The sequence below is a fragment of the Lissotriton helveticus genome, chromosome 1_2, assembly GCF_964261635.1.
Source record: "Lissotriton helveticus chromosome 1_2, aLisHel1.1, whole genome shotgun sequence".
Classification (NCBI taxonomy): Eukaryota; Metazoa; Chordata; class Amphibia; order Caudata; family Salamandridae; genus Lissotriton; species Lissotriton helveticus.
In genome coordinates this window covers 6470313-6494402 of record NC_136058.1, presented here as the reverse complement: position 1 = coordinate 6494402, position 24090 = coordinate 6470313, and the positions used below count along the sequence as shown (strand labels likewise).

Genomic DNA, 24090 nt, shown 5'->3' with positions numbered 1-24090 from the left:
GATCTTATCTTTACTCAAAAATAGAGGTTTTATATCAAGGTTTTATACTAAGGCTGAACCATATGCTCTGTAATCACTACTGGTGTAGATGATACTGGAGGTAATGCACTGCACTGTTCCCGATTCTGGATACAATATAGGTTTCAGAGGGAGTCTTTAACTAAGGGGGGAGAAAATTATACAGAGTATAGTCGCTACAAATTCCTTATTATCACTTACTTATGATTTGCTGATAATTCCCTTTTACCCCGTTCCTGAATATATCTTTCCACTATTTTTGATGTACCAAGATCTGACACTGGTAATCTAAAGGCAGGAGAGAAAGGACTATTACTCCTCTGCTCAAATATGCATATTAATTTAGTTCTATGCAAACTGTATACTGACCTATTATAAATAGGAGCTCTTCAGCAATGCGTCATTTGTAATATTGTGAGCCAAGGATAAATAAAACTGTATTGTAGGGTACACGTGTCCCAATACTACAGAAAAAACGAGGAAAAAAAGAAGATAACAATCCTCAGTTAAATCAAATATAGTGGAAGATTGTGCTCATGGTATCAACATATCAAAGAACACGGTTTAATTTACCTGAAACCGCATATAGGATTCTATTTTGTAAAGGTAAGGCTTCCCAGGGTCGAGTTTTTAATTCTGTGAGAGTCCCTTCATATTTCTTTCTTTATATGTGACGGTTTCCGTAGGTAAAGTACACAATTAAAGTGAAACTTCTACCTGAAGTACGATTCTACTAGCTTACCCTGATCAAGTTATCCCAAAGTCTGCAGCTGACTTAATGACATTACGTGTGCTATTCCGCCCCTGCCTGCTCTATTTTGCCCTGCTAGTGGATGACTCCGTTTTATTGCACAAGTCAATTTTCGCCGAGTTCAACCACTAACTGGCTAACCTTATTTTATACGGCCTCCCACCCCTACGAGGTCGATTCAGATTTATCGATCATCTGGCGTGCATGCTCCTGTCCCCGACCACCTTCTCCTAATGCGAGAGACCGGCCTGCTATTACTTCCGGTCAAAATACTGTCCAGCGATACTGACTAGCGTGATGACGTCATGACGTTAGTCTTTGGTGATCGTACTTTGTAATCTGTACATGTCGTCTTCCATCTTAGTGTGCATATTATAACGTGCATTTTAATCATCTGAAAGTTTATTGCAATCTTGTATGGAAAGTGTTATGGTGTTTCTTATAAAAAACCCTCTACCTATTTAACAATCCACTTAGATTAATTACGATGATCTTATTATTAGTACATTGTTAAAATCTATATTGAAGATCTTTCGGGTCTGTGTGGCATTACTAGCTTACCTGACACCATATTTACATGAAAAGCCCCTAGATCAAGCTTATAATATGAAATAGGTTACCCTAGAGCGAGCTAATTAGCATTAATGTTAAAGGGCCAGCTACTGTCTGATAACACTATAGCCTCATCTTATGGCTATTGTCGCTCATATGTATCCCAGCTAGGTAACATTAAATAGTGCCGTGATTCACCATGTATCTTCATTTGTTTAACTCTAACTCATGTTTATTATAACTCACCACTATTATCAGATATGCTAAGTGTACTAAGTCATTGGGCAACATAATTAATGTTGCCCATATGTTTATGTCACCCCATTCCTATATTCTAGATAATAAATAAAGTCTCTTTTGGGTCATATAATTTTCTCAGAAGTGGAAAGTTCCCTGATCTGCCTGTCAAAGGACCAAGGGATAGTTTATTTTAATTATATCAAGGTTGTTCTTTTGACATCTAAAGGGCAAAGTTATAACACTAAATGATTAAAAATTAAGAGGTCATACTATTCTAGGCGGGAAAACAATTCTAAACGTATGTGTGAAGGGTGCTAGTCAAGGAGGTCATTAGAGGCAAACTAGATGCCAAAGCTAACTGCGAGTCCTATATGTTCTTCGAAGAGTTACTCTCTATTTAATAGCCTGATCCCAGGATATACCAAGATTAAGGCCTCTGATTGATGTCTCTAAAAAAAAATCTAGTAAACTTCTCTACGTTTTCTGATTTTATCTATATGTTGCCCTTCTCTCTGTTTGATTTTCTCCAGAATATACCAACGCATATCTTCGGGTGCGTGGTTCTTTTCAACGTAATGATTCACCATAGGTGCCATTTATTTTTTTGGGTCTAATGGCTGACCTGTGTTCGGTTAATCGTACATTCAGCGCTCTACTCGTGTCTCCAACATATCCTAGTTGGCACAGACATATTAACAGGTCCAAAAACACACAAGGTAGTGGTGGTGAAACTAGTCGCACTTCAAAGCAGATTTGTTAGATACAGGTATTGTCAGATTAAGCATCAAATAGGTGTAACATACACCGAAGAGTCTAATAGGTGCCAATCGGAGTAAGATACCCCACTACCTAGGGTATCAATAGTTACAAAACACAGAGTGAATTGTACAGTAATATACACAGAACAAATACCCCGGCACTCTAGTCATTTACTTCTATGGCTTAACAAAAATAGCCATTAGAACTAAAATCAACACTACAATGATGAGTAAAACTTTCTATCACAGGAATTATGTATAGAGACAGATATTCTTCATTTCTTTCAGGTGTTTATTCGCAAGTAGGTATCAAAGAAAAATAATTCTTCCTCACTAATACCACAACCAATTTTTTTAGAAAACATTCACAAAAAGCAAAATTAGATTTCTGTGATGTTTTCTTTCTTCCATTCCTTAGCCAGGTAAAGTAGGAAAACAGCCAACGCGCGTTTCGTCTCCACCGTGACTTCCTCAAGGCTTATGATGTATAGTCTGCAAGCCCTAATATCAACTTGTTTGGCTCTGATATCCCCAAGATTGCTAAGGGTTCTTGGTCCCGATTCGCAAATAAACAACAGATGACAGAATTGTGGTGGCTGGTGTAGATTCCCACGTCTTTCAATACGTTCCGGGCATCAATGGCATGAATTGCACATCTATTTCCAGCACCGGAAAAACACGGGTCCCAGTCAAAGATATTTGGCCCGGCTGGCGTCGAAACAAAGTATATGTAACTCAAAAGAGTCGTTTGGACAAAGATTCTGGTCGATAAAGTATTGACAGCAACGAAAAAGTCTATTTTAGCAGAGTCTTCACACATATAAGTGTCCTCGACCTTTAATTGTCATGACCAAGCTCATCCCGAAGATGTGTCAACTGCCATTTTTTTCAAGGCGCAATTCAATTGTAGAGTTCTGGGTACTATGATAAGACCCCGTCAGTTGAGTGGAAGCAGTTCCCTCACGCCAGTAATGTCTCGTTTCGCCAAACCCAACATATTAACAGGTAAACCACGTTTGTTGTCCTACAGTTTTTCAGTTCTGCAGGTGCAATTACATGATTGTTGAAATGTAGTGTAGGTGCTTCTATGGCTGTGGCACAGGATTTTCACTTTGTGGATTTATAGGGACCTACGACTGGTTTATTTTCACTGATGCTCCTTTGTTGCGAGACAAATGTTCTTTTCATTCGTGAGCATGATCTTTTATAGGCTTATTTCGTCTATAGGCAAATATCGGTTTACCAATCTGCTCTGTTTTTGGGGTATTTGCATTTAGTATATGCCAGTTCGCACATGCTGCCTGTCTGATTCTTTCGTTCAGCATTGAGTGTCTGGTAACAAACACCAATGTTGGTTCCTTTCTTTCTTTAGTGTGGTCAATAGATGTTGTCGATCGTAAAAACAAGCTCTTTTATAGGAGTCTCGTATAATCTTCTTAGGGTAGCCTCTTGCTGGAAACTTGCTTTTCATTGATTCTGCCCCAATATCAAAATCTGCGATGTTAGTGCAGTTCCATCTAAGATGTAAAAATTCGCCGAACGGGATGCTATTCTTCTGTGTGGCTGGATGGTAGCTATCATGATGTAGTAAGGTATTCCTAGCAGTGGACTTAATGAATAGATCCACTACTAGGGTACCTCTCATGCTTTATGAGCACATCCAAATACTCAACCCGTTCTGTACTTATGTGATGAGTGAAATGTATATTATCACAAAGATTGATCCACTCAAGAAATTGTTGAAGATTTTCATAAGTGTCGTTACAAATAAAGAAAACGTTGTCTATGTATCGTGAACATTTGGTCACTGACGTTTAGAACGGGGCGATCTCATTAAAAACAAATTTCTTCTCAAATTGTGACATGTAGATATTGGCTACTGTCAGTGCACATGATGCCCCCATACTAACCCCTTGCTTATGTTTAAAGAGGTTGTTATTGAATTCAAAGATGTTATCGCATAGTACTATTTTGAGGCACCATCAATAGGTATATTACTATAGAGCGCCTCAATATCCATGGTTACCAAATATTGAGTATCTGGACAAAAGATAGTATTCTCCACTACATTGACGATGTGTCTTGCACAAAGGATGGTGTCCGAGATACATGTGCACATTGCAACAATCATGTAATTGCACCTGCAGAACTGAACAACTGTAGGACAACAAACGTGGTCTACCTGTTAATATGTCCTTGCCAACTAGGATATGTTGGAGAGACGTGTAGAGCGCTGAATGTACGATTAACCGAACACAGGTCAGCCATTAGAACCAAGAAATTAATGGCACCTATGGTGAATCATTACATTGAAAAGAACCACGCACCCGAAGATGTGTGTTGTTATATTCTGGAGAAAATCAATCAGAGAGAAGGGCAACATGTAGATAAAATCAGAAAACTTAGAGAAGTTTACTGGATTTTTTTATTAGAGACATCAATCAGAGGCCTTAATCTTGAGATACCCTGGGATTAGGCTATTAAATAGAGAGTAACTCTTCGAAGAACATATAGGACTCGCAGTTAGCTTTGGCATCAAATTTGCCTCTAATCACCTCCTTGACTAGCACCTTTCACTCATACGTTTAGCATTGTTTTCCCGCCTAGAATAGTATGACCTCTTAATTTTTAATCATTTAGTGTTACAACTTTGCCCTTTAGGTGTCAAAAGAACAACCTTGATATAATTAAAATAAACTAGCCTTTGGTCCTTTGACAGGCAGATCAGGGAACTTTCCACTTCTGAGAAAATTATATGACCCAAAAGAGACTATTATCTAGAATATGGGAATAGGGCGACAAACATATGGGCAACATTAATTATGTTGCCCAATGACGTAGTACACTTAGCATATCTGATAATAGTGGTGAGTTATAATAAACGTGAGTTAGAGTTAAACAAATGAAGATACATGGTGAACCACAGCAATATTTAATGTTACCTAGCTGGGATACATATGAACGACAATAGCCATAAAATGAGGCTATAGTGTTATCAGACAGTAGCTTCCCCTTTAACATATTACACCACATGTTAATTAGCTCGCTCTAGGGTAACATATTTCATATTATGAGCTTGATCTGGGGGGTTTTCATGTAAATATGGTGTCAGGTAAGCTAGTAATGTCACACAGACCCGAAAGATCTTCAATATACATTTTAACAATGTTCTAATAATAAGATCATCATAATTAATCTAAGTGGATTGTTAAATAGGTAGAGGGTTTTTTATAAGAAACACCATAACACTTTCCGTACAAGATTGCAAGAAACTTTCGGATGATTAAAATGCACGTTATAATATACACACTAAGATGGAAGACGACATGTACAGATTACAAAGCACGATCACGAAAGACTAACGTCATGACGGCATCACGCTAGTCAGTATCGCGAGACAGTATTTGAACCGGAAGTAATAACAGGCCGGTCTCTCGCATTAGGAGAAGCTGGTCGGGGACAGGAGCATGCACGCCAGATGAAAGGTAAGTCTCAATCGACCTTGTAGGGGTGGGAGGCCGTATAAAATAAGGTTAGCCAGTTAGTGACTGAACTCGGCGAAAATTGACTCGTGCAATAAAATTGAGTCATCCACTAGCAGAGCAAATTCGATCAGGCAGGGGCGGAATAGCACACGTAATGTCATTAAGTCAGTGGCAGACTTTGGGATAACTTGATCAGGGTAAGCTAGTAGAATTGTACTTCAGGTAGAAGTTTCACTTTAATTGTGTACTTTAAACAGAGAAACCGTCATATATAAAGAAAGAAACATGAAGGGACTCTCACAGAATTAAAAACTCGACCCTGGGAAGCATTACCTTTAAAAAATAGAATCCTATATGCGGTTTTAGGTAAATTAAACCGTGTTGTTTGATATGTTGATACCATGAGCACAATCTTCCACTATATTTGATTTAACTGAGGATTGTTATCTTCTCTTTTTTTCTTGCTTTTTCTGCGGTATTTTGACACTTGTACCCTACAATACAGTTTTATTTATCCTTGGCTCACCATATTACAAATGACGCCTTGCAGAAGAGCTCCTATTTATAATAAGTCAGTATACAGTTTGCATAGAACTAAATTAATATGCATATTTGATTAGAGGAGTAACAGTCCTTTCTCTCCTGCCTATAGATCACCCGTGTCAGATCTTGGTACATCAAAAATAGTGGAAAGATATATTCAGGTACGGGGTAAAAGGGAATTATCAGCAAATCATAAGTGATAGCAAACAGGAATTTGTAGCGACTATACTCTGTATAATTTCTCTCCCCCCTTAGTTAAAGACTCCCTCTGAAACCTATATGGTATCCAGAATCAGGAACAGTACAGTGCATTACTCCCAGTATCATCTACACCAGTAGTGATTACAGAGCATATGGTTCAGCCTTAGTATAAAACCTCAATATAAAACCTCTATTTTTGAGTAAAGATAAGATCAACTACAAGGTTTTTTAAAAATTGAATAATATAGTAGAGGTAGGATGATATTGCAAGTTACTATAAACAGACATAGATATGCCTCTCTATCTTTTTGTTTTGGTACTGATTCAGACTGGCCAATTACAGTATATTCCAGTACAGGCAAGGAAGGGCCAGCATGATAAATATCTCCATAAAGAATATTACAGGTAATTGGAATTACTGCCATATGAAATGAGTGTAAAGAAGACATTGGCAAACTCGCCACTAGGAAGGTCACTACTTTAGTGAATAAATGTTTTCCGACCTATTTTTTGTTTGGTGCAGATTAAATGGATTATTCATAGTACACTCTGGTTCAAGCGAGGAAGGGCCAGTTTGGATATAATCTCCCAAAAGAAAAATACAGGTAATCTAGATTCAATACTATTCAAAGTAATTTACTGTTGAGTAGATATCTATATAAGAAAGGTAGATATCAGCCCTCAAGGGAAATATCATCATAATTTTGTAATCTAATAGCAGTGGAGCTAAATCATTTATGAATTGTGTCAACTTGTTTCCCAAACTCTGAAGTTGACAGAGAGATGTATATATATTTTTAGTGTGGCATGCTATTCACAAAAACTCTTTTTGTATATGTCTCGCACAGAGCACTTTTGTATGAAAGAAAGATTGGATACTCATCTCACCTGTAGGGTCACAGTGTTGTTCATTTTCAAAGGTCTTAAAATCATAGCCCGTTTACATCAGCAACTTATGATTAATTAACAAAGTATTGAATATCTTGTATCAGGAGGCACACACTCTAGATAATATATTTCTCTTACTTTCTAGTATTCACTGCTAAAAAGAAAAATCCCGAAGAAGGCATTTCCCAAAACGCGTTGGTGGTATTCTGCAAATCACTACCAGCGGTTTCTTTTGTACAATTTATCAACAAATCTCTTCTGCATATTGTTTTTGAATGACATCAAATGTGAAGAATAATGTGCTATTTACTGTGAATTCTAAAAGTGATCTATTAATTATCAATGAAATATAAGGCACAATGTGCAACCATTCATGTATTGAAGTAAATGGCGTATAAATTGCTTTTATATGTATTTTTATATGAACAAACTATAAAACTAAAATAATGAAAATAAAAATATTTTTCTAAATTGATGGTTACAATGTTGGTGATGTATCAAATATGTCTATAGTTTGTGCACTACCTTTTTCAGAAGTAGCACTGAGCTCAGTGCTTTTCCACTTTACAAAATAGTTGTCTTTCCCTGATAGGGCGTTTATCCTTCTTTTAGGGGCCCGCACATTTTCCAAAGCTACTTGGCGCTCTGTTCATACTTTCACCCGCCATTACTGCTTGGACTCTGATTCTCAGGCAGATGCCCGAGTTGGGTAAACCTCTCTGAGGAATTTGTTTGCTTAATGTCATGTTAAGATGCTCGGTCATGTATTTTTTTATTTGCTCGTCCGCGAGGTAGTGGGTATGGGCTTGCTACTCTATTCAGTGCTTATGAATATTGAGGAGTATCCCCTGGAAAACAAGGATTAGTTACTTACCTGTATTCCTAGTTCTCTTCCAGGGGTATACTCAAAGTCATAAGCAACCCTCCCTCCTCCCCGAACAAGCATTTTTAGTATATTTGGTAATGATTGCATCTGTTAATCAGGTTGCTACAAGTTAGTACACCGTAAAAAATAACTGACCTAACTGTCACCTGAGGTAGTTGATGGGAGCAGAGGGGCTCCTGGAGGTCTTAAAAGGCACGGTGTCCAAGTTCTTGGAAGCCTTAAAGGCAAGGTGCCAGTTTTTAACTGTACTGTGATTTTTATTCACCTATGCAGCATTTAGGCCAAATGCATTCTATTACCTGCTTTTTTCTTGTATGACACTATTACAGTCTATGTTTTCTATTACAGTATTTATGTGTAATACTACTTTTTATGCAAGACAAACCTATGTAATTTTCGCATGTTGCCCTATGGAAATATGTTAGGCTGCATATTTATGGTTATTATATACATGTATATATGTATGTCATGGTAGTGCTGGGCACTTTTTGTTCACGCATACACATATATATATCCTGGAAAACTTTCCCGAAAAGAAAGTCTGAGGCCACTTAGGGGGAGTACATGGAGAAGCTTTATTGCAGCAAGATAAGAAGGCGCGGGCGGGCGTATGCATTTCAGCCGTGTGGCTTCCTCAGCGCCCAGCATTTGACAACGGAGATGTATGCGCCGCTCAAACAGTTCTGCCCCACTCAGTTCAGATAAATGTTGTGGTTAGCTCCTGGTAGTTCCGGGTGATGAGAGGCAGAGCCAGCACATGCGGCTTAGACCGAGCTAGAAGGCACTCAGTAACCTCTCTCGAGCAGCCTCAATCCCCGATGAAGTATTTCTTCATCCAAAACAAGGTACAATGAAACCTTGAATCACGAAGGATCAGGTCAATTTACCTTTTCTCTTCTCACAACGTTTGCTTTAATCACTATTTATTCACCCCTATTGGTCCTGACGAAAGCCTAAGATCCTCTGACTACCAAAGGCTAAAACATGTTGACCTCTTTTTAGACATGAAATGCACTTGAACCCCTTACAAATTCAAAAAGTGCACCACCAACTTTTTAACCGAGTCCGAATCCAGACCTATTAAAACTGTCTCAGTCTGGCTGTCCGGATTTTTTAACTATACCATCACCACAACCCCTCCCCTATTATTCACGATCACTACTGCCTTAAACCAAAGGCAAAACCTCCTGGTGGAGGGTGCACAATACAAAAAATAACTCGATGATGACGCACGCACGTGTAAAAAAGCGGGTACCCAGTATATACCGCTAAGAAAGAACCATCCAAAATACACGTGTATGAGAGTTATATTTGTTTGGGAGATACCAGTTCCTCGACTTGTGAAACCCAAGGTTTAAGCAGGACAAGTGATCCCTTTCCCCCCCTTTTGATCATAGTGGTTAGCTCCTCCCCCAAGCCGGAATCAATATCACCTGCTCGGGTTCACAGTCCAGATGAGGAACTACTGGTCCCAGCATGCAGTAGTATGCGGGGATCACCGTGTTGTTGCTGGAAAAGCAGGACTGACGGGCAGCTTACTCCTCAAGTCCCGCACTGTCTGCCACAGTAAAGTTGCTCCGTGTCCCCCGTGACTGCACAACCTCCACGTTCAGGCATGTAGATCCGCGGGGGCAAGTGCGAACATTCGCCGAGCCCAATGCAGGGTTCAATAACCCCAACACCGCTTCAATTCCTCCCGTTAGTGGTGGTGGGTTTGATCTGTTCCGATACCTCGGACTTGAGCAAAGGTTGCGCCGAAGTACAACACTGCCAGCGACGATCAGACCATCTTGTATGCAGGGACCCCAGTAGCACTTTGCTGGCTTGTAGTGCGAATTATGTCCTGGAAAACTTTCCCGAAAAGAAAGTCTGAGGCCACTTAGGGGGAGTACATGGAGAAGCTTTATTGCAGCAAGATACGAAGGCGCGGGCGGGCGTATGCATTTCAGCCGTGTTGCTTCCTCAGCGCCCAGCATTTGACAACGGAGATGTATGTGCCGCTCAAACAGTTCTGCCCCACTCAGTTCAGATAAATGTTGTGGTTAGCTCCTCCCCCAAGCCGGAATCAATATCACCTGCTCGGGTTCACAGTCCAGATGAGGAACTACTGGTCCCAGCATGCAGTAGTATGCGGGGATCACCGTGTTGTTGCTGGAAAAGCAGGACTGACAGGCAGCTTACTCCTCAAGTCCCGCACTGTCTGCCACAGTAAAGTTGCTCCCTGTGTCCCCCGTGACTGCACAACCTCCACGTTCAGGCATGTAGATCCGCGGGGGCAAGTGCGAACATTCGCCGAGCCCAATGCAGGGTTCAATAACCCCAACACCGCTTCAATTCCTCCAGTTAGTGGTGGTGGGTTTGATCTGTTCCGATACCTCGGACTTGAGCAAAGGTTGCGCCGAAGTACAACACTGCCAGCGACGATCAGACCATCTTGTATGCAGGGACCCCAGTAGCACTTTGCTGGCTTGTAGTGCGAATTATGTCCTGGAAAACTTTCCCGAAAAGAAAGTCTGAGGCCACTTAGGGGGAGTACATGGAGAAGCTTTATTGCAGCAAGATAAGAAGGCGCGGGCGGGCGTATGCATTTCAGCCGTGTGGCTTCCTCAGCGCCCAGCATTTGACAACGGAGATGTATGCGCCGCTCAAACAGTTCTGCCCCACTCAGTTCAGATAAATGTTGTGGTTAGCTCCTCCCCAAGCCGGAATCAATATCACCTGCTCGGGTTCACAGTCCAGATGAGGAACTACTGGTCCCAGCATGCAGTAGTATGCGGGGATCACCGTGTTGTTGCTGGAAAAGCAGGACTGACAGGCAGCTTACTCCTCAAGTCCTGCACTGTCTGCCACAGTAAAGTTGCTCCCTGTGTCCCCCGTGACTGCACAACCTCCACGTTCAGGCATGTAGATCCGCGGGGGCAAGTGCGAACATTCGCCGAGCCCAATGCAGGGTTCAATAACCCCAACACCACTTCAATTCCTCCCGTTAGTGGTGGTGGGTTTGATCTGTTCCGATACCTCGGACTTGAGCAAAGGTTGCGCCGAAGTACAACACTATATATATATATATATGTATATTTTTATATGCTCCAGGATCCCGCTTGTGGGCGGGGATTATTCAGTGCTTATGACTTTGATGAGTATACCCCTTGAAGAGAACTAGAATTACAGGTAAGTAACTAATCCTTGTTGAAGACAAGGGTGCACAGCAAGGATAATAGCTTGTGGGTGTTCATACAAGTTATTTGAGTCAATGTGTTAGAGAATTAGGCTCAAGCCATTTCACCTGTATTTATATCGGTATACCTAGTCTAAAAGAGAATTACAGAGGCTGAGAAAACCGACCATACAAGTGCCATACAAATCTCAATTCCGGTGACAAATAAGAGTTTGCCCCTGATTGGGGATCACGAGTCATGCACACAGACCGGTGAAATGTGTGCAGGGAAAACTGCGACACTGGAGACGTTGGAGCGTGGAACACTGTAAATACAAAGCATTACATTGTTACGCCCCATCTAACCTGCAGAGTTCATAATCATGCATGAAGAATGCATTCTAAAATGTGCTTTTCTTTTATATTACATTGACACTTGAGCAGTGCCTCCCAAACGTTTTAGATCCACAACCCAATTTATAGAACGAGAAACAGTTGCAACCCACCTAGCTTTAACAGACAGGAGGCAGTGGCGATTTTTTAATGTAATACTAAACATACCTTCATATCGCTGGGAATAACCCCCCCAAAAATACTCTTGTGTTGTGTTCCTCTCTAATAGAAATTGTTTGTGAATGTCACAACTTTGACCACACCCAAAAATATATTGCACAGGCAAATACCTCATCCCTGTCAGGACTGTTCCTAGAACACAAACTTGATCCGTCCCTAGAAGAATACTGGGACACCATCACTAAAATGAGTGATAGGAAGTTATACCATCAGTTTAGGATCGGTTCCTTGCCTATAAGAACGTTTACAAAAAACTGGAAAGGACAAGGAGATGAATTTTGTCCCTGGTGTACGGACCAAAGGGAGTCTATTGGCCATATATTTTTGGTATGTCCTGCCTATTCAGCCCCCCGAACAAAATGGCTTAAACCTATTTGTCAAAACATCGGCACTCGGGTGGGGTTGGAGGCTCTAAGGATTCTCAGGACTGATACTAGGGAATGTATTGTAATTGCGGTTAAAATTACTTGGTTGGATGTGGATTATTAGGACCAACCATTAGGTTAGGGGTTGTTTTTGTATCAACCTGCTGTGTTTTAAGATACTTTAAGATTTTTTAAGAGTATTACTTTCTATATTTCATCATTTGAAGTAATGTTTCACGGTAGTAGCACCTTTGTATTCTTGGTATAAAACTGTATTATGTGTTTATATTGCGCTATTTTAATGCTTTTTAACAAAAATAATTTCTACCGCTGTGTACTTTTGGATGCTGCTGTTTTTATGTCTGTGTCTTTTATGATGAAATAAAAAAAAAAAAAGGTGGCAGATGGAGCCGCACTGGAGTCTAGTGCTGGAACACTTCTCAGAGTGGGGTGCTGGCATGTGGCATCATGATCTAACGTGGCGTGCGACTGAATACCACAGCGAACGAGCGCTACTTCGCAGCTAAAATACCCGTGCCAAAAGGAAAAGCAATTTAGTTGCTCCGGTGAATCCGGCTTCAGTTCGGTCCGCTTATACTAGAGAGAGCGGCCAACTGAACACCCCTAGAGGTTTATTGGACTTTACTAATTACTTTGAAAATAGGAGTCTACACTTGTGTTCGCTATTTATCAGTACATCTGGGAAAGTTCTTCGGTTTTTGACAAATCGGTTGTAGTACACTAACTACGACGGATTATCATTAGCCCTTGTCCTGATGAGGCCCGTAGTCAATGGGCTGAAACGCGTCGACACCCACGAAGAGACACCAGTTTTAAAACATTGTACGTCGTGAAAATATACATTTAAAAAGAGTTTAATAAGAAGACAGGTTGAAACAATATAGACCTTCCGTGCTCTTTTGATTTCTGGTTAGATCTTGTTTCACAGGAATGCTTAGCTGTACATGTTTATAGCATCCTCTTTTTCAAAAGAAATTTGGGCTAACATATTTGAAAAAGATACAAAAAAGTTAATATATGTGTATATATATATATATGTGTAAAAAGTAATGTGTGTATATATATGTTTGGTTTGTCATTGTACCTAAATATTGGTTTGTAAATCAACAAGCCGTTGTGGTAAAAATTTTCTAATTGACAAAAAAATAAAGTACCAGTCAGAAATTTGTGTTATGTTCGGGTTTGGGTATGGAGGTATATAAATGAGGTAGAATTTGTTTCATGAACATGATTAGTTTCATTTAGGAGGAGATAATTTATATTGCTCTTTCATAAATAGATTGTTTCAATTAGACCGAAGGCATCGCTTTTTTTGAATAATAGGCATGTGGCATCTAGTCACTAAAATCGCAAGCAAGGCTTCTATAAAACCTAGTGTTAATACCAGTGATTTTAGCAAATTCGAAAAAACTCTTCTGCAGCAGAATATGGGGTAAGGCCTCATATCCATTTTTGTGTCAAAACAAGGCCCAGAGGTGATATATATATATATATATATATATATATATACACCAACTCGGCTCTCCCCTCTCATACGAAAAGAGTGTGACACGGGGGTGAATCAGGAACGGCTTTATTTTAAAAACAGGGCTGTCATTAGAGAGTCTCTGGAAACGCAGGGCAGACGCGTTTCCGGCTCAATGGCTTCATCAGTGCCCATCCAGATTGTTCGTTGCTCTCCTGGGGGTTCCTTTCTTAAAGTTGTTCTGATCGTGACCACTCCCAGTCACATGATCAAGTCCCACCCTAGCCTCACAGGTGCAAGACTTACCACTCCCAGTCACATGATCAAGTCCCACCCTAGCCTCACAGGTGCAAGACTATATATATATGTATATATATATATATATATATATATATATATATATATATATATATATATATATATATATATATATATTTATATATATATATGTAGTGTTTTAAGCGCTTCTCATGAGCACCAGATTACATTACACAAGGTCACATACATTTTATTTTAAGCACAGAATATTACATAATTTGATTGAGAATAAAAGGAACCTGAGCCAAAGCCAGGACTCGTACCTGGATCCCCAGATCAGTTAGAAGTTCTGGCCTTTAGGCCACATCCATATTGCTCAATTTATGTGTGAAAGTCATACACAAGACGCAATTGGGATGATTGTGTACGATCACTAATAGTGAGCACATTCTAAGTTGAAACAGCTTTGTGAAGTAAAAAACAGAGCGGGAAGAAATACTGGACGGTTCACTTGGAGACTTGATTGGGAATACCTGCAAGGGTTTGTTTCCAAACTGGACCACAGAACATAGTTCAGCAACTATGCACCAGAAATGCTGGAATAATTTTTATCATTATCAAAATGTGGTGACCCAAAAAGTCAAAGACCTGGGTGATTTATGCTATTCAAATACAATGGTCTCTAACCATTACTTTCACTAAAGATGAATACATCAATACATATTCAATATTTCACTTAGTTAAGGGATATGTCTCACAGATCAACCCTATACATTCAATGTTTTTCAACTTTTGCCAAAGAAGAACCAGAAATACAACATCAATAATTAGAAATTCAGGGGCAATTTTTAATTCATTGCATTTGTGAGAATCTCTATATAAGAGAGTTTTTAGTTGCCCAAAGAAGAGCGTGCAGAAGATGAAAAATTGTCAAGTGCTTAGTAGAAAGGAAAAGAAAAGAGAAGACATAGAAGTATATTTACAATTTTATATTCACAATCAGTCGGTTAACACAATATACCGTTTTTTAATGACCTAGCATGTGATATAAATTCTATACACAATTTTCATTAAATGGAGACATTGCTTCCAAAATTATATAGCAACAGAAAATGTGTTACACCATCCAGGAAATAAAAAAATAAAAAAATAGAGCGTAGACGTTTCGACTCGTCTTAGGGCCTATAGGTAAGTTGGACCGTGGCCATGCGAGTCTTCATCAGGACTAAAATATTGGGCAACCAGAAGAGCAGTGTGGGCCCTGAAATGTAGTAAATATATACATCAAGCTGTTGCACTAAAATTGCGATCGTATTTAGTGTCGCAATAAACTGCGGTAAGGAAAAGTTGCTTACCCAGTGGTAATGGAGGACCAAGTGGTAATTTCTTCACTCTTTGTCCCAAGGTTAGTGAATAATACCTAAAAACATAATAGGGTGGTCATTCGACCCACTCTCTAGTGATTCACAAATAATACTCCAAACCAGTATGGACGTATCATTACCTTGTCCGCAGGACGTGGATGAATTATTATATTATCCTGATGTAGCAGGCTTGAAGTCTCTGCATATTCAATTTCCAAAGGAGTTAAAATTGGTCCTACGATCAAATAAAGGAACCAAGTATACTTTAATGCAAAGGGAAGTCCTTAATATAAGGGGTAATTCAATGAATGCACAATGACCCTTAATTAGCATTAAAACTGCATCTTACCCGTTAGTTGATGGTAATTAAAGTGTAAGTGACTCAGCCCTTAAGTTCACAAGCAGGAATAAATCCGCTGTTATTTGATGGTATTTAAAATGTAGATGACTCTGCCCATCAATTCAAAACCAGGAGTAAATCCCCTGAAAATATAACAGAATGCGGGTCAATGCGAGTCAAAAACGGGACTTATAGAGAAAACTTGACTCAGACCCCCAGTGAAATTCGTTCCCAAATGCTCGGCGTTCAGCAAAGACCGGTGTCTGCACGCTGTGTTAGAGGCAAGCATAAATCTAAAAAGCGGACTAATTCCCGGTAGTGTCTAAGCAGAGGGGCCCTAACAAATATAGAAATTATAGTCTCTTAGTTCTTTTAGATGTAAGACAATATTATTATAACGGATGTAAGTCACCAGCATATTTACGAACACTTAAAAAAAATTAATTTGGCGTTCGAAATTATGATTCCGCCATTTTGGATTGAGTATTTACAAGTAGAGCAAAGGGCCGTATCTGAAATAATTTAAAACCAGAATATTAGTACAGTTAAAGTATATTCAGATAACAGACTGGGGAGACCCAGGGGACCACGCTCTGCCTCCTGGAATCGAGGCACAGGGAGAGGGAACAAACAGGTACAGTTCCAACAGGACTCCCATGGCGAGATCCAAACGAGACGTCATCATTACAGGTGGTAACATATAAACCTGATAATCCAATCATTAACATATCTAACTATGAATTAACCATGAGTGAACAACAAATCTTATGCAAGGGGCTATCTTTTGTCCCTACCTCAATGCCTGACAATTTTACTTTAAGGATGGAACTGCAACAGTTTTTCAGGAAGGTTAGATTAAAACATTACTTTCATAGAATTCCTTACAAACCGGTGTTCTCGGGCAGTGGCTTGAGACCGCCATCTAAGTTCAATCCTCCAACGCATTTGATTGACCACAAAATTAAAACATATGAACAGGTGGTACTACGGGACGTTGATAAAATCCTTGCAGAGAGACGATACGTCCCTTACAACATTACAAAATCTGAAAAAGATGCCCTCGCGACTTTGAAAAACAATAGCAATATTGTAATAAAACCCGCGGACAAGGGTGGTGCCATCGTTGTTCAGAGCGCTGAGAAATATAAAAATGAAATACTGTCCCAACTATCTGTGGTGGAAAATTATACTCTATTAAAATCTGACCCTACAAAAAGAATCAGTGCTACCATCACCAAAATCACTACCCAAGCACTTGGAGATGGAATTATTACCAAACATGAGTATGAGTTTTTGAACAATAAGCACCCGCGTATGCCCACAATTTATACGCTGCCAAAAGTGCATAAACGGATGGAGGACCCCCCTGGAAGACCAATCATTTCAGGTTGTGGTTCATTGTTAGAACCTCTTTGTAAATATATAGATATATTTTTAAGACCAATAGCTATATCTACTCCAACATATTTAAGAGACACAATGAATATGATCCAGCTAGTGGATGGGCGTACATATGACCCTGCGATAAATATATTGGCCACAATGGATATCATGGCTCTCTACACGAACATTCCACAGCAAGCTGCATTAACGTGTATTGAGAATGTTTTAAATGAGACCCACCCCCCATCACGTTCCGACAGAATTTATCATTCAATTGCTTACATCGGCTATGACACAAAACTTTTTTATGTTTCTAGGCCAATTTTACATCCAGACAAAAGGTGTGGCTATGGGGGCAAGTTTTGCCCCCAATCTAGCTATAATATATATGAGTGATTTTGAACATTGGTTTGTCCTCAATCAGTCAAATCCATACCACAATCACATTGCCCTATGGACACGGTACATCGATGATGTGTTTTTAATTTGGCAAGGAAGCAATGAGGATTTGACGGAATTTCATAAGCGGCTTAACGCCTGCTCAGAGGACATCCAGTTTACTCTGGAGCAGGACAGGGTCTCAATTAGTTTCCTTGATATTCAGATCAAGTCAGACGCAGGAAAATTGTATACCACCCTATATCGGAAAAGTAGTGAGCGAAATACACTACTGAGGTACTTGAGTCATCATCCCCGCAACCTCAGAGATAATTTGCCATTTGGCCAATGTCTGAGGTTGCGGAGGAATTGTACCAAAAAGGAGGACTATTTCGAGGAGTCTTCCCTACTCATTGTAGGGCTCCATGAACGAGGCTATCCAATGCGACTCTTAAAGAAAGCACGAAAAAGGGCTTGGCATAACCATCGCGAAAATTTATTGGCCCCAAAACCTAAGAAGGAAAATGAAGATCGTCATGTGTGCGTCACCACATTCAATACTAAAAGTAGCGCAATAAAGAAATCGATCAATCATCATTGGCATTTGGTCAGTGATGAATTAAGAGGCTTACCGCCTCCACTGCATGCGTTCCGTAAGGGAATGAATGTTAGGGATCATCTGGTTCGATCGCTTTTGCCCACGAACCAAAGTGTGAGTCAGACCACACTTTGGGATCTTCCCCCGATTAAGGGACACACTAAATGTGGCACATGCCGGGCATGTCCCTTAACTAATGAATGTACTACATTTAATTACAATAACAAAACACATACCCTGACACAACACAGTAATTGTAACACCGCAGGGGTCATTTATGCCATCTTATGCCCCTGCGGTTTCTTGTATGTGGGACAAACTACACAAAGAGTGAAATGTAGAATCCTGCAGCACTGCAGTCGTATTCGATGCAAAACACCTGGTACACCTTTGGTGGAACATTTTACCACCTTTGGACATGACTGCAACAGCTTCCGATGGTGGGTGATAGAGAAAGTGGCCATTCACGCAGGAGAAGGTGACTTTGGGAATGTACTAAATTTGAGAGAGTGTAAATGGATATACTCTCTGAATACAGTAAATCAAGGACTAAACGAACAGGCGGAAATTAACAGACAGGTGGCTCTCCTGAAGATTTAGAAATGTGTAAGTTTGCCCCTTTTTGGGAACTAGCCTTTAGATCATTCATCATTGTATTGTATCAGTAAAACTAAAATTAATTGTTATTTCAGGTATGAAATACATGACCCTTGTGTACAATAACTAAAGGTTATAATGATTAGCTATAAATTTATGGATGTCATTTTGGAATTATTGTTAGAACCCTTCAGTGTCTCTGTTAGTTCTTGTGTGGCATTGATCGATTTTGCATAAGCCACATGTTCTGCACATTTTTACTGATGTTCCAAAATGCATAAATATGTTTTATCTACTTAATCCACCTGTATTGTGATTGAAGATGTTGTCTTTCCTTCATTATATACACACGATTATTAATATGTCGTGGTATTGTAATAACTACACTCCAATTCAGTCAAATGGAGTCTGATATCTGAATATACTTTAACCGTACTAATATTCTGGTTTTAAATTATTTCGGATACGGCCCTTTGCTCTACTTGTAAATACCCAATCCAAAAGGGCGGAATCGTAATTTTGAACGCCAAATTAATTTTTTTTAAATGTTCGTAAATATGCTGGTGACTTACATCCGTTATAATAATATTGTCTTACATCTAAAAGAACTATGTGACTATAATTTCTATATTTGATAGGGCCCCTCTGCTTAGACACTTCCGGGAATTAGTCCGCTTTTTAGATCTATGCTTGCCTCTAACACGGCGTGCAGACACCGGTCTTTGCTGAACGCCGAGCATTTGGGAACGAGCATGAATGACTTTGGTGAGTGCCCGAGGAATTTCACTGGGGGTCTGAGTCAAGTTTTCACTATAAGTCCCGTTTTTGACTCACATTGACCCGCATTCTGTTATATTTTCAGGGGATTTACTCCTGGTTTTGAATTGATGGGTAGAGTCATCTACATTTTAAATACCATCAAATAACGGCGGGTATATTCCTGCTTGTGAACTTAAGGGCTGAGTCACTTACACTTTAATTACCATCAACTAACGGGTAAGATGCAGTTTTAATGTTAATTAAGGGTCATTGTGCATTCATTGAATTACCCCTTATATTAAGGACTTCCCTTTGCATTAAAGTATACTTGGTTCCTTTATTTGATCGTAGGACCAATTTTAACTCCTTTGGAAATTGAATATGCAGAGACTTCAAGCCTGCTACATCAGGATAATATAATAATTCATCCACGTCCTGCGGACAAGGTAATGATACGTCCATACTGGTTTGGAGTATTATTTGTGAATCACTAGAGAGTGGGTCGAATGACCACCCTATTATGTTTTTAGGTATTATTCACTAACCTTGGGACAAAGAGTGAAGAAATTACCACTTGGTCCTCCATTACCACTGGGTAAGCAACTTTTCCTTACCGCAGTTTATTGCGACACTAAATACGATCGCAATTTTAGTGCAACAGCTTGATGTATATATTTACTTCATTTCAGGGCCCACACTGCTCTTTTGGTTGCCCAATATTTTAGTCCTGATGAAGACTCGCATGGCCAAGGTCCAACTTACCTATAGGCCCTAAGACGAGTCGAAACGTCGACGCTCTATTTTTTTATTTCCTGGATGGTGTAACACATTTTCTGGTGCAATATAACTTTGGAAGCAATGTCTCCATTTAATGAAAATTGTGTATAGAATTTATATCACATGCCAGGTCATTAAAAAACGGTATATTGTGCTAACCGACTGATTGTGAATATAAAATTGTTAAATATACTTCTATGTCTTCTCTTTTCTTTTCCTTTCTACTAAGCACTTGACAATTTTTCATCTTCTGCACGCTCTTCTTTGGGCAACTAAAAACTCTCTTATATAGAGATTCTTACAAATGCAATGAATTAAAAATTGCCCCTGAACTTGTAATTATTGCTGTTGTATTTCTGGTTCTTCTTTGGCAAAAGTTGAAAAACATTGAATGTATAGGGTTGATCTGGGAGACATATCCCTTAACTAAGTGAAATATTGAATATGTATTGATTTATTCATCTTTAGTGAAATTAATGGTTAGAGACCATTGTATTTGAATAGGAATCATTTTTACAGTGGGGTACTGACGCACAAGTTACTTACCTTCGGTAACGATATATCTGTAAAAAACAGTAGTTAGTGTTAGATTCCTTACCTTAGAATATCCCCAGGCATCAGACTGGATCCGGAAAGTTTTCATCAGCAGTACCCCTGTGCGTCGGTAGGCGTCGTCTGTGGCTCCGCGTCCGTCGTCATGATCGCCGGGATGACGTCGTTGGAGTACTTAGACGCTGCCCTCGCGCGCTGACGTCAGTTCTGTACATAGCTTTCCACGCCAGGAACTCAGAGCCATGCAAGAAACCGACACTGGTGCCATGAAACAAGGGTCCTCAAAGGGGGATACCTTAACCCTAGATATCGGTTCGCAGAACGGGGAGGATGGGTGGGGCGGTAAGGAATCTAACACTAACTACTGTTTCTTACAGATATATCGTTACCAAAGGTAAGTAACTTGTGCATCTGAAAGAAACAAGTTAGTGTTAGATTCCTTACCTTAGAATAGATACCCCAGCAACACCAACCCCGGTGGTGGGTCTGCAAACTAAGATCCCACCAGAAAGTCCTGGAGAACAGAACGGCAGAAAAAGCCATCTCTCCGGACTTGGCTGTCCAGGCAGTAGTGCCTAGCAAACGTGTGCAGCGAGACCCACGTAGCTGCCTGACAGATGTCCTGCAAGGGGACTCCCCGACCCAAGACAGCAGTAGCCTCCGTGGCCCGAGTGGAATGGGCACAAAACGACCCAGCAAGAGATGGTCCGCTTGCGCACCGCCTGTCCCTTCTTAGCGCCCACATAACCAACAAAGAGCTGGTCTTCCACTCTGAACTGGCATGTGCAGTATAGATAGAAGGAGAGCGCACATTTTGAGTCCAGACGGTGGAGCCTCTCTTCCTCCTTCAAGGGATGCGGAGGCGGGAAGAAGGTGGGCAAGGTGATGCACTGCCCGATATGAAAGTCTGTAACCACCTTGGGCAGGAAAGAAGGACGAGTGCTCAGAACAACCTTGTCCGGATGGACAGAGAGTAAAGGAGGCTTAGAAGACAGAGCCTGGAGCTCACTCATTCTCCTGGCAGAGGTGATGGCAACCAGGAATGCAGTTTTAAGAGTCAGAAGACGAAGAGGACAGTTATGAAGTGGCTCAAAGGGAGCGCACATCAGGTAAGTCAGTACAAGGTTCAAGTACCACTGAGGCATCACGAAGGGAACAGGAGGGAGCATGTGGGTGATGCCTTTCAAGAATCTATTTATAACAGGGGACTTGAAAAGAGAAGGCTGATCAGGAATCCTTAAGAAGACTGAAATGGCCGAGAGGTAGCCTTTGATAGTGCCCAGAGCAGAGCCCTGCTGGGCAAGAGAAAAAAGGAAGAGGAGAACCTCTGAAAGGGGGGCAGAAAGTGGATCCACAGCCTTTGCTGTGCAACATGCCACAAACTTGTTCCACCTGCAGGCGTATACTGTTTTTGTGGAGGGACGCCTGGCTGCCAGATTCACATCATAGACTTCAGGAGGCAAGTCAAATGGCCTCAACTGCAGCTGTCAATCTCTACGCATGTAGGTGGAGAGTGGACAGGTTCGGGTGGAGGACCGTCGCCTGCTGCTGCGACAGAAGGTCCTCCTGAAGAGGCAGACGAATAGAGTGATCGACTGCCATGCTGAGTAGCTCGGGATACCAGCATCTTCATGCCCAGTCCGGAGCCACACGGATGACTTGAGCCCGGTCGGGCCGGATCTTCTTCAGCACTCTGGGCAGAAGTGGTATAGGCGGAAAGGCATACAACAGACCGCAACTCCACTCGCGACGAAAAGCGTCTCCGAGCGAGTGCCGCCTTGGAAATTCCAACACGCAGAACTGATGACATTGCGCGTTTTCTTCGGTTGCGAATAGATCTAACCAAGGCTCTCCCCACTGCTGAAAGAGACCTTGCACCACGTCCGAGTTCAGACGCCATTCGTGATCCATCATGCACCGGCGGCTGAGTTCATCCGCCCTGGCGTTCAGGCAACCTGCCAGGTGTTGAACCACCAGGGTGACGCCCTGGTGTTCCAGCCATGTCCAGTGGCGCATAGCCTCCTGACAAAGGGTGCAGGACCCCACCCGAGCTTTTTGGTGGACTACCACATGGCGGTGGTGTTGTCCATGAACACCTGCACTACACTTCCCCGGACAGAGGGAAGGAATGCCTTCAGTGCAAGTCGGATCGCCTGCAGCTCAAGAAGGTTGATATGGAGCCGGGACTTCGCCGGAGACCGGAGGCCTCTGACCTCCGCCTCTCCCATGTGGCCCCCCATCCCAGGAGGGACGCATCCGTCACTACTACGTGCTCCGGTTGGGGTAGGGAGAGGGATCTGCCGCTGACCCAATCGCGATTCGTGAGCTACCACTGCAATTGACTCGCAGTGCCCTCCGAGATCAGGACATGGTCAGACAGGTTGTCCTGATGCTGTGCCCACTGAAACTTCAGGTCCCACTGCAGAGCCCACATCTGCCACCTGGCGTGATGCACCAGAAGAATGCAGGAAGCCATCAGCCCCAGGAGCCGCAGCGTCAAGCTGACCGAAACTCGGGATAAAGGCTGAAAGATCGGCATCAGAGCCTGAATATCCCGAACCCGCTGTTCGGGAGGATAAACCCGAAACTGCGCCGAGTCCAGAACCGCTCCGATGAGAAGGAGCTTCTGAGAGGGGCACAGGTGCGACTTCGGCACATTGATGGAGAACCCCAGCGAGTGCAGGAGGTCGGCCGTAGTCTGGAGGTGGGAGACGACTGTCTGGGGCGAGCCCGCCTTCAACAACTAGTCATCGAGATAGGGGAAACTCCTGATCTGCGCAGATGAGCTGCGACCACAGTCATCATTTTCGTGAACACCCGAGGGGCACTGGTGAGGCCTAAGGGGAGCACGGTAAACTGAAAGTGCTCGTGGCCTACCGTGAACCGCAGGTAGCGCCGGTGGGCCGGCAGGACGGGGATGTGGAAATAGGCGTCCTGCAAGTTCAACGCTACCATCCACTCTCCAGTGTCTAGGGCAGCCAGGACCTGAGCTAAAGTCAGCATCTTGAACTTCTCCTTCCAGAGGAAGCCGTTGACACTCCGGAGGTCCAAGATAGGGCGTAGGCCTCCTTTGCCCTTCTTGGGTACCAGAAAGTAATGGGAGTAGCAACAACGTCCTACTTCTGGCCCAGGAACGCTCTCGGTGGCCCCTTAACCAAGAGGGTCACCACTTCCTCCTACA

General features: G+C 41.6%; 1 protein-coding gene and 1 long non-coding RNA gene across 5 annotated transcripts in view; one reads left to right on the top strand and one right to left on the bottom strand.

Annotated features, from left to right (window-relative positions):
* The window catches only part of HENMT1 (HEN methyltransferase 1), a 588326-nt gene that overhangs the window by 8214 nt on the left and 556022 nt on the right, over positions 1-24090 (bottom strand). The window lies entirely within an intron of this gene.
* On the top strand, positions 5738-7907 carry LOC144807738 (uncharacterized). The gene is made up of 5 exons (XR_013606403.1): positions 5738-5804; positions 6457-6508; positions 6877-6953; positions 7072-7153; positions 7582-7907. It is a non-coding gene; the product is annotated as an uncharacterized LOC144807738 (long non-coding RNA).